The sequence below is a fragment of the Pyrus communis genome, chromosome 15, assembly GCF_963583255.1.
Source record: "Pyrus communis chromosome 15, drPyrComm1.1, whole genome shotgun sequence".
NCBI classification, from domain to species: domain Eukaryota; kingdom Viridiplantae; phylum Streptophyta; class Magnoliopsida; order Rosales; family Rosaceae; genus Pyrus; species Pyrus communis.
Window position 1 is genome coordinate 22890673 of NC_084817.1, and position 11853 is coordinate 22902525.

An 11853-nucleotide genomic window follows, 5' to 3' on the forward strand; every position below is an offset into this window, starting at 1 on the left:
GGCTGATAGAGCGCAGGATATTCTTAGCTGCCTTTGTAGTTCTTGTTTGTCAAATTCAAACAAAACTCAGGAAAAATAAATATAAACACAGAGAGAAGAAGATATAAGACAATTACCTCTCTTTTGGCAGGAAGCTCATTCCCAAACATAAAATCTGATATCTTCCTAAGCCTGTATTATGCAGGTCGTGTACTCAGTGAATATGCTTTTGAGAAAAAATCAACAAGCGTGCATTAATTCCTAAATTCCTATGAATTTGACATGCTAATTTACTGAAAGGATTTGGCAAAAAAGATTATGGGATTAGAGAGACCTCAAAAACGAATGATGCACATACAGATCTAAATATGGGTAAAATACCAGCTGAATTTAATAAGAAAGAATTCAGACCACAACACTATAGTTGATGATTAAATCAACAGCGTAATGTTTTGTTGAGATTCTGTTTCAGCATGCACTAAGAATAATCTCAATGGCCTTTCCTCTTCTACAGGTCCTGAAGATTTCGGAATCCGGATCTTGGGTTCATTTGGTTTCAGCAAAATATGAATGCATGAGCTCAAAATCTCTTAACTTTCCCTAAAATTCTTGAAATCATAATTTTATATTTTTTCCTCGAAAAATAGAGAACTAACTGACCATCTTCTTCCTTGATGAAACACTTGAGAAAGAAAGTGAAGCAGCTTTGAATCTCAGCTGCTGAATACTCTGTTCTTCCTCCCCAACTCCTCCATAACTCCAAGAAGAGAAATTTTCACGTGACCTCTTTCCAGCAGCTGCAAAAAAGATATCAAATTTAAAAACAAATTCCAAAAACAAAGCAAGAGAGTGCATTTGGACGTTGGTTTGGGTGCAGAGGCAGTGGAGGGGCGGTGGGTCAGTGGACCGGTGGTGTAGGCAGTGAAGATGGGGATGGATGGTGATGGTTCGGGTGAGCTGCCCATTTGAGGATTTGGGTTAGTTTGGTTGGGTTGCTGCCGGCTAAAGCTAGAGACTTGAGAGGGGAGGTGGGTGTATTGAGAAATAGGACAGATCGGATTGGGGAAATTAGGGTTTTGATGGAGAAGAAGAAGAGGGAGGCGAGAGAGAGACCAGTGTAAATTGGGTTGAGAAGGGAAGCTGCCATTTCGTGAGGAATGACAGATACAATCCCCCAAATCATGCACCCACTCTCTGCGACCAAACCCCTCTCCTCTCTCCCCAAAATCCCAAAACCATGCCCCCAAATCTCTGCATCTAACCCCCTCTCCTCTCTCCCCCAAATCACGAGATCAGATCTTCTGCACCCAACCACCTCTCCTCTCTCCCCCAAAATCATGCCCCAACCCTTCGGCCCCAATAACAACAGCCCAACCGGCTGTTTTGGGTGAAGCACAACCCACACACAGAGACAATGGAAGAAACGTAATTAAATCAAAATTGAGTTTGTGGATGATTTTTTTAAGAAATTGCTCAACATCTCATCAACTGAAAAGAACGGCTTGGTTGGAATGGATTCCCGGTTACAGAAAATGGATTCACTGTTATGTCGCGGGGCGAATGATGTTCGCTTTGTTGAAAATGCAAACTCAGTTTCACTTGGCGAAAAGACTTCATTTACACAAATTCAGAGGGCTCATCCACTGTAATTTGCAGATATAGAAATGTTAAGATAAAAGGAAATGCAAACTACCTTCCACCCAAATTTGCAACGGGAATTGACAAAGCAATATCTTCACAGTTTCTGCACAAGCACAAATCAAAAGTATAAGAAAAGCAGCACATAAGCAATGGAAACCCGCCAAACACGAACGAAAAGATCGGCAACAAATGTATTCCGCATGTAGAGATATTCTGTTTGAATTTTGATTACCTAGAAATTGGGGGGTTGGGGCGGAGAGGAACCCTAGCCAAGACGGAGCTCTGTAGTGGATGCCGATGATGTTCAGAAGAGTAGTATACGTGTCAAAATATCAGCATGCCCCATTCCAGAATCTACTACATGATCCCACAAGCGTGCTAAATCCTCATAGTTCGCGGGAAATTGAGAAAGATTTGTGCACCCACTGAGATTGACAGCTGCAAGGCGCGCCAAATGACAGAAAGTGTCGGGAAGATGTACAAGGCTTTCGCAGTTTTCCAGATTTAATAACTCAAGCCACTGAAGATGTTCAATCGAGGGGGGAAGCTCTTTGATAGATGTTCCATCCAAATGAAGCTCTCTTAATCCTTCCATATTTTCTTCAATGTTTGGAAACACCTCAAATTTTGTACAGCCAGAAAGAGAGAGATAATATAGGGATTCAAGTTGACAAATGCTACTTGGAAGACTCCTGAGTTCCTTGCAATCTTTTAGGATCAAAAATCTCAATCCTATGAGATTATTAATTGACGAGGGCAATTTTTTAATTTTTGATCCGGATAAATCAAGCCCTATTAGTTCCTCCATAACTTCTAAAATCTCTGGAAACATCTCAAGACTTGAGCAGCCAGAAAGATTAAGGGCAACGAGAGATCTCATATGAATGACGCTTGAAAGACTCTTGAGTTCCTTGCAATCTTTTAGGTCCATATATCCCAACCCCATGAGATTATTAATTGATGAGGGCAATTCTTTAATTTTTGACCCGGATAAATTAAGCACTGGTAGTTCCTTCATAACTTCTAAAATCTCTGGAAACATCTCAAGACTCAAGCAGCCAGAAAGATCAAGGGTTTTGAGAGATCTCATATGAATGACGCTTGGAAGACTCTTGAGTTCCTTGCAATCTTTGAGGTTCAAATATCTCAACCCCGTGAGATTGTTAATTGATGAGGGTAATTCTTTAATTTTTGACCCAGATATATTAAGCTCTAGTAGTTCCTCCATAACTTCTAAAATCTCTGGAAACATCTCAAGACTCGAACAGCCAGAAAGATCAAGGGTTTTTAGAGATTTCATATGAATAACGCTTGGAAGACTCTTGAGTTCCTTGCAATCTTTGAGGTTCAAATATCTCAACCCCGTGAGATTATTAATTGATGAGGGCAATTCTTTAATTTTTGACCCAGATATATTAAGCTCTAGTAGTTCCTTCGTAACTTTTAAAATCTCTGGAAACATCTCAAGACTCGAGCAGCCAGAAAGATCAAGGGTTTTGAGAGATCTCATATGAATGACGCTTGGAAGACTCTTGAGTTCCTTGCAATCTTTTAGAATAAAAAATCTCAATCCCGTGAGATTATTAATTGACGAGGGCAATTCTTTAATTTTTGATCCGGATAAATCAAGCCCCAATAGTTCCTCCATAACTTCTAAAATCTCTGGAAACATTTCAAGACTCGAGCAGCCAGAAAGATTAAGGGCTACGAGAGATCTCATATGAATGACGCTTGGAAGACTCTTGAGTTCCTTGTAATCTTTGAGGTACAAATATCTCAACCCCGTGAGATTATTAATTGATGAGGGCAATTCTTTAATTTTTGACCCAGATATATTAAGCTCTAGTAGTTCCTCCATAACTTCTAAAATCTCTGGAAACATCTCAAGACTCGAGCAGCCAGAAAGATCAAGGGTTTTGAGAGATCTCATATGAATGACACTTGGAAGACTCTTGAGTTCCTTGCAATCTTTGAGGTTCAAATATCTCAACCCCGTGAGATTATTAATTGACGAGGGCAATTCTTTAATTTTTGACGCAGATATATTAAGCTCTAGTAGTTCCTCCATAACTTCTAAAAGCTCTGGAAACATCTCAAGACTCGAGCAGCCAGAAAGATCAAGGGTTTTGAGAGATCTCATATGAATGATGCTTGGAAGACTCTTGAGTTCCTTGCAATCTTTTAGGATCAAAAATCTCAATCCCATGAGATTATTAATTGACGAGGGCAGTTCTTTAATTTCTGATCCGGATAAATCAAGCCCTATTAGTTCCTCCATAACTTCTAGAATCTCTGGAAACATCTCAAGACTTGAGCAGCCAGAAAGATTAAGGGCTACGAGAGATCTCATATGAATGACACTTGGAAGACTCTTCAGTTCCTTGCAATCTTTGAGGTACAAATATCTCAACCCCGTGAGATTATTAATTGATGAGGGCAATTCTTTAATTTTTGACCCAGATATATTAAGCTCTAGTAGTTCCTCCATAACTTCTAAAATCTCTGGAAAAATCTCAAGACTCGAGCAGCGAGAAAGATCAAGGGTTTTGAGAGATCTCATATGAATGACACTTGGAAGACTTTTGAGTTCCTTGCAATCTTTTAGGTTCAAATATCTCAACCCCGTGAGATTATTAATTGATGAAGGCAATTCTTTAATTTTTGACCCAGATACATTAAGCTCTAGAAGTTCCTTCATAACTTCTAAAATCTTTGGAAACAATCCAAGACTCGAGCAGCCAGAAAGATCAAGGGTTTTGAGAGATCTCATATGAATGATGCTTGGAAGACTCTTGAGTTCCTTGCAATCTTTGAGGTTCAAATATCTCAACCCCATGAGATTATTAATTGATGGGGGCAATTCTTTAATTTTTGACCCAGATATATTAAGCTCTAGTAGTTCCTCCATAACTTCTAAAATATCTGGAAACATCTCAAGACTCGAGCAGCCAGAAAGATCAAGGGTTTTGAGAGATCTTATATGAATGACGCTTGGAAGACTCTTGAGTTCCTTGCAATCTTTTAGGTTCAAATATCTCAATCCCGTGAGATTATTAATTGACGATGGCAATTCTTTAATTTTTGACCCAGATATATTAAGCTCTAGTAGTTCCTCCATAACTTCTAAAATCTCTGGAAACATCTCAAGACTCGAGCAACCAAAAAGATGAAGGGTTTTGAGAGATTTCATACGAATGCTTGGAATGCTCATAAGTTCCTTGCAATTTCTTAGTCTCAAATATCTCAACCCCGTGAGATTATTAATTGATGAGGGCAATTCTTTAATTTTTGACCCAGATAAATAAAGCTCTGATATTTTCTCCGTAACTTCTAAAATCTCTGGAAACATCTCAAGACTCGAGCAGCCAAAAAGATCAAGGGTTTTGAGAGATTTAATACGAATGCTTGGAAGGCTCTTAAGTTCCTTGCAATTTCTTAGTCTCAAATATCTCAACCCCGTGAGATTATTAATTGAAGAAGGCAATTCTTTAATTTTTGACTCGGATAAATCAAGCTCTGGTAGCTCCTCCATAACTTCTAAAATCTCTGGAAACATCTCCAGACTCGAGCACCTAGAAAGATTAAGGGTTTCAAGAGATTGCATACGAATGCTACTAGCTAGAATCATAAGTTTGTTGCACCCACTCAGATCCAATAAAACAAGGTTTGTAAGAGTCGAAATAGATGGGTGAACCTCAACCAAACTTATACAACCTGCAAAAATTAGCCTCTCAAGATTTGGCACCTTTGTGAAGTCAGGGATTTCCTTAAGGTATTCACAATATCTTAAATTGATGAATTTCAACTTTCCCAGCGTCTGTTAAAACATTCATGAAAACATGCATTACTTAATAAGACATCTCGATCAGAACCCAAACATTTAAAAGAAACATATACAAGTAAATGGTGATTGTAGGTACCTGCGTTCCTTCCCAAAGTCGTTCAATGCGACTATATTGCATGTCAAGGTCAACAATATTTTTGAATTGGAAGTTGGATGGCAAAGACTTAAGGAGGGATCCAGACAAGGAGAGACACCTCAACTCACGAGAAAGAAACTTTAAGTTCCCAATCAGGTGTTGTTTGCCATAAGAATGACTGATCCTGAGAAGTCTTAGTTGAGTCATACTATCAAAAGCATCAGCATTTAAGCATACCTCATCTGAGTTCAACAAATCCAGGATTATGCTTTCAACTGCTTCTGTACCCTGTGCAAATCAAAGTGAAGGAAAAAACAGAGAGGTTTAGATTTTGAAGTTAATGCTTGTTTCTTAAGGAGCCATTTTATAATCATTTAGCTTTCAGTTTTGAACTTTTGTTTTAATCATTTTTTAGAAATCTGAAAATTGAAAGCACATAACTTGTTTGGTAATGGTTTTCAATTTTCAATTATAAAAAAAAAAAAAAAAAAAATCCAAACTAAAAATTAAAAATTGTAAACAAAAATCGTTACCAAATGGACCTAAGAAATAGATTTTGGTCAAAAGTTGAAGCTTTCTACTAAACATTGCAGAAGAAAATGATTTCTCATCGTATTTTGAGTTAGCACATGATGAACATCTCCATAACTCCACAACCTACTTCGTCTCCCTGGCTCTTTGATAGATTCTTGGCGGACTATTTCCCGTCCCATTTCCTGTAGTGAATCATGCATCTCCAGTTCCCCCCTCAATGAGACAGTTATGAGAGCTCGATCAATTAGAACTCTTATACCAGTATGAGGATAAAAATCACAACTGTCAAGAATTTCAACTGCACGGTCCTTTTGCATTCCTTTAAAGAAACATGCAATATCTAGAAAGATGCCTTTCTCTGTGTCATCTAGTCCATCGTAGCTTGTTTTAAGCACATCATGAATTTCCCTTTGCGGGATTTTCCTTATTTTTTCTAACACATTCTTCCACTCGCGTACAGTTTTGTTATCAAGAAAAGCTCCCAAGACTTTGAGTGCTAAAGGCAGACCTTGAGCATATTGTATGGCACGCCACGAAAGATAATCATAATCTTTGGTGGGTTGGCTTGTTCTGAAAGCATACCGCCTAAAGAGTTCCAGAGCTCCAGCACCACAGAAAATCTTGGGGCTATATATCGCATCAGCTCCACTTAGTAATTGCATATCTCTAGTTGTTATAATGATTCTACTTCCACCACCAAAAGAATGTTCCTTTCCGAGTAAGGCTTCAATTTGAGCTAATTTGTCTACATCATCAACAACAAGAAGAACTTTTTTGTGACCAAGGCTTTTTAACATCACCTGGAAACCATTTTTCAATATTTCGGAACTCCCCACCTTGTTGCCCGAGATACTAGATAGAAGTTGTGTCTGCACATGTAGTTCGCCATGCTTCATGAAACCCTCCTTGACATTTTCAAGAAAGCAACAAGCTTCAAATTGATAAGCGATTTCGTCGTAAACAGCTCTAGCGATGGTTGTTTTGCCTAAACCACCCATACCCCATATTCCTACAACGCGAACATCATCCAACTCCACCCCAGGAGGATTAGGATGTAATCGTAAATGCATTTCGTGCAAATGAGAATCCATTTCAACCAAGCCATTATCTTTGTGTGGTGTTGATGATATGTGGGTCAATTTTTTAAAAACATCTTCCACAATTTCCTCAATAAGCGTTGCATCCTCCCTGTCAAATTAAAAAAAAAAAAAAAAAAAAAAACAATATAATAACAACACCAAATAACAAGTTTTAATCTGCTAGTTTAAAAAAAAAAAAAAAAAAAAATGAAAACTAAAAAATTAAAACGATAACCCCTAAACCCTACAAAAATCTAAAAATTAATAGGAGACTAAAACAATTAGAATTTACTCATATTTTCGCGAATCCCAGCCGGATAAACTGGTAGCAGTTGTAAGAGCGGATCTCCAGCTCTGGACATCTTCCATTTCGGCGTTAGAATCGTGATCGTGCTGAGCAAAAGCTTCCGCGAATCTTCCCTTGAGTTTACGAACATCAGACGGATCAACTTCGTAGAAAATGGGTAGTACAATCTGTTTCTCGGTATCCTTGCATTTCAAGATTTCCACGAGTTCTTTCAAGCACCACGTGGAAGAAGCATAGTTTTGAGAGAAAACAACAAGCGAAAGCCTTGACTCTCGAATCGCTGTCAGAAGCTCGGAAAGGTGGTCGCCTTTTCTGAGCTCTTGGGCATCGATGAAGGTGTTGATTGGTTTCTGACGCAGAGCTCTGTAAAGATGGCTGACGAAGCCCTTGCGAGTGTCTTCCCCTCTGAAATTGATGAACACATCGTATTTCCATTGAGGGCCAGATGGAGAAGAAGAAGAAGAAGCAGCCATCAATCGATCGCACCTGGTCACCAATGATCGAGCATCAAAGATGAAGAGGAATTTAAGAACAGAAATACTCAATTGATCAACAAATTGGAGGAAAAGGGAAAAAGCAAAGAACGGTTTATGTTTTTCGCATCTTCTTCCAAGAAAGACGGCTTTATGTTTTCCGCATAATTGCACCGGCCGAAGAGATGCTCAAATTTCACTTTGTAGAATGGGCTAAAATGCACTCACACATTGGTGTGGTTTGGAAAATTATAAGGCCCAGGCCCACGACCATTCACTATTCGACCGTCATTCTCTCATCTTCTCTTAATAATTTTGGACAAGACATATAATGCTATGTTTATCACGTATTTTTATTATAATTTGTATTTTATTTAATAGAGGTAAGGCTCGTTAAAGTATGTGAATCATTTTCTATTAGAAAGATGATACAAATAATAGTATAAATAAGTGGTAAGAGTAGCATTTTTGTTTAAGATGACACATTCATATGTCATTTCTTATGCCTAATTTTTAAAGGAAAATTAATGAAAAGTCTTCAAAAACTTTAGTTTTAACGAAAATGACAAAATAAAGGTGTAATTGAATATTACCAAGAGTGACTTTTCAAGGTAAAAATGTCGTTAACGTTAAAAGTGAACAGTACCATGAATGTTTCGTTAAGATTCCGAATTTTTAAAACTACATATCATATTGTAGTAAATTTAAAATTTGGTACCAAATTATAATTTTATTACAGAGATTGTTTTTCTTGTTGTTCAAAGTTCAAATAGGGATGGTGATGGAGAAAGAAGTGGATATGGGAGTGGTGATGGAGATGGAGGTGGTTGCGGTGACATGGAAAGAACAAGATGAACAGTCTTTTTTATCAATAGATTTTTTTTTTCCAAAGTAAAAATTAAATTTTTTAAATTATTTTTCCACATGACTCAAAGGTGTCAACCACTTGAGTACAAATATGAACCCTATAGTTTCCATTCATTATTTAACCTCAAATGTTGAAATGATAAGTAATGTATGACACTAAAATGTTTTCAAGATGTTGTAAACGGTTGTAATTAACCTCAAACGTGATGGGATAAAACGTAATTTACTCCAGATTTTATTTACTCAATATTGCTATTCATACATTGAAATCTTAGATTATACAACTTTACAAACAAATGATTACGCAAGTGACTATGAACAGAAAAAAGGTAAGAAAACGTTACGGCAGGTCCGGGAAAACACTCTTCATGAAATTGATGAAACGCTTAGCGTACAGCTCCGGTTCGACAGCAGAAATGCGTTGAGGGTCAATATTCTTCAACGATTTGTAAGCATGCTCGAATTTCTTTTCCACATTGTACTCCTGCAATATGTCGATTATCCCCATATAAAGAACCACGTGGTAGAATTCAAAGAGTTCTACTTCTGTTGAATCGACCTCTTCCTGTGCATGCTTACGTTTGGCCAGGGCCGGCATGTTTACGCCTAATTGCACCCTTAACCTGAGAAAGATTCAGCTGACAATAACTATGTGCTGCTCGAACAATGAATGAAACACCGAATCCAGCAACAGTTTTTGAGCAATGAATTTCTTTGTTTTCAGCAATCTAATTACCATTGCTTGACCGTGCTACTAAGTTACTCGCATAAGCATAACTATCCAAATCAGATGAAAGTTGATTAGAAGGTTAGGCCGTATATCATGAATCTTTTAGGGTGTCGTTTCACTCATACCAAGGTAACAGAAGATCCAAATGCTTACGGCATCAAACTTCAAAATATTTCAGAGCGCAAAAGTGCAAATAGTAAGTGTAAAGTACAAACAAAAGAAGTACCTTCCTGTACCAGGGAGTAAGAGATCGACTTCTTTGTCACCGAGAGAATAAGCTTTCAACCGACTTCCTCTGATGTGAGGACCTGGTGCAGTACTGACAGAGCCAGGTTCATGGGTTACCAGTAGAAGACCTTTAGGAGGAATCAAAAGCTCCCCTTGCAAAGTCACACCTATTCAAATTGGAATATAAGTTCAAATATGAAATACGTAAAATGCGAGGACATAAGGGAATTCAGTTGGTATTAAAAGCTTGGCTGGAGGGAAAGACAACATTGTTCCATTCAATGTCATTTTCATTATGTTTCTTTCCCATTTCTTCATTCTTCCAAGTGCGTGCCATTTCAAAGTTATGAAAATCAAGGTTCTAAAAAGCGTTGAGTGCTAGTCAGCCGCCTAGATGTCAATAACATGGTAAGGATACATGTTCCACCCCCTAGTGGAGTGAGGATGTTCCAAATCCCAAAATGTCGACCAGTACTAAAGTCTATTGGCCCGAATTTTAAATTGTAATAAGAACTAGACCAGTTGCCGAGTTGTCATTAATTGCTCAGATTTTCTTTTCCTACAATCCTTTTCCTGCATTTATTCTGAGTGTATGACTTTACTATTTCTAGGGAAAATAATCATTAATCGGAAAACTATACGCAACACTAAATAGAAAAGAAATCAAAACATACGTAAAACAAATACAAGTTCATTTGATAAGTATTTGTAATCAGAAAGATATGCTTACCATCATTAGCAAGTAAACTCTCATAGTTGTGCGTTGTGGCAGGAGGTTGTGAAAATCCCTTCAGATCCTCGGGAGCTCTAAAACGTAGACCCAACAAAAGGCTATAATCGATAATTTGCTGAGATTGTAGAAACATGCAGTCTAGTGATATTTGTCTGCAAAACAAAGAGGAGGAAAGCTTCCAAGAGATGATTAAAATGTGGAAGAGCTTACTCAGCCAATTCTTATTAACATTCTCTTTTTGGGGACACATGCATAATCGATAAGCAGCAAAATCTACGAGATGTGAACACACTATGTATTAATGATTGTAGATCTACATGTAGCGTTAAGACTTCATAAGAATATCAAGCTTGTTCCCTGAAGGAAAAAATATAGTACTGAAACGTAGAACGACGTCGTAAATTGCAGAAACGTAAGAGAATTCTTATATCAAATCCATTTTGATCGAAAAGCTAATGTTATATTGCATAAGTTTATTAATCTTATGATCAATGAAGTTATTCCAGAGAGATTGTTACCCAAAAAAAAATGTTGTTCCAGAAGGATGCTTAAGCAATGAAAATCACTCACAGGTAATCACTAATACATTTTGTAAAATGCAATATATGAAATTCAAAAAACCGCAACAAATAAAAACTCGGAAGGATTTACTTAAAAAGTGCTTCTCGCAACAGTTTGTCCATATGAAATTCAAATGTGAGATCGAGATCTTTCAATGTGTTATTCTCATCAATTTTATCTTTGTCTGTAAATCTTCCAATAGTTCAACCATTCAAATCATAACGGCGATGAATTCGTAATTCGGTGCAAAACATATTCCCCATGACCATAAACCGTACCTAAAAACAATGCATTTAGAATAGGGAGTTTTAACAAAAAGCTCGCGGTACTGTTCACTTTAACAAAAAAATTTTTACATTAAAAAGTCAAACTGATACTATTTATTTTATCTTTATTGTTAAAACTCAAAGTTTTCAAATCATTTTTATTACTTTTCCTTTTAAGTCACACCAACCGAGGCGACATCCAATGCAGGACTGCAATCTGGGAGAGTGATAAGTAGCTCAATACCTTTTTTCCACCTTTTAACGTCATCCGACGGAGCCCATAGTTTTTTGTGATGAAAGTGTTTTCATGTTCTACTTTAGTTTAAGGGAGCTGTTATTCTTACTTCAATGTTTCTTATCTTCCTATCCATCTTTTTATGAAATTTTTAATTACAAAATTTATCTATTTGTAAAATGACTAATAAGGATCCTAGTTATCCCCTTTTGCGTTACTTTTTTTTTAAATTTTTTAGAAAAAAATAAAAAAGAAAAGTTTGGAAGTGATAACTCTCACACTATGTTTAGACGATTTGTC

At 37.2% G+C, this 11853-nt stretch overlaps 1 pseudogene; it reads right to left on the reverse strand.

Annotated features, from left to right (window-relative positions):
- Positions 1-2084: 2084 nt before the first annotated feature.
- On the reverse strand, positions 2085-8074 carry LOC137717304 (disease resistance protein RPV1-like; annotated as a pseudogene).
- Between the last annotated feature and the right edge of the window lie 3779 nt (positions 8075-11853).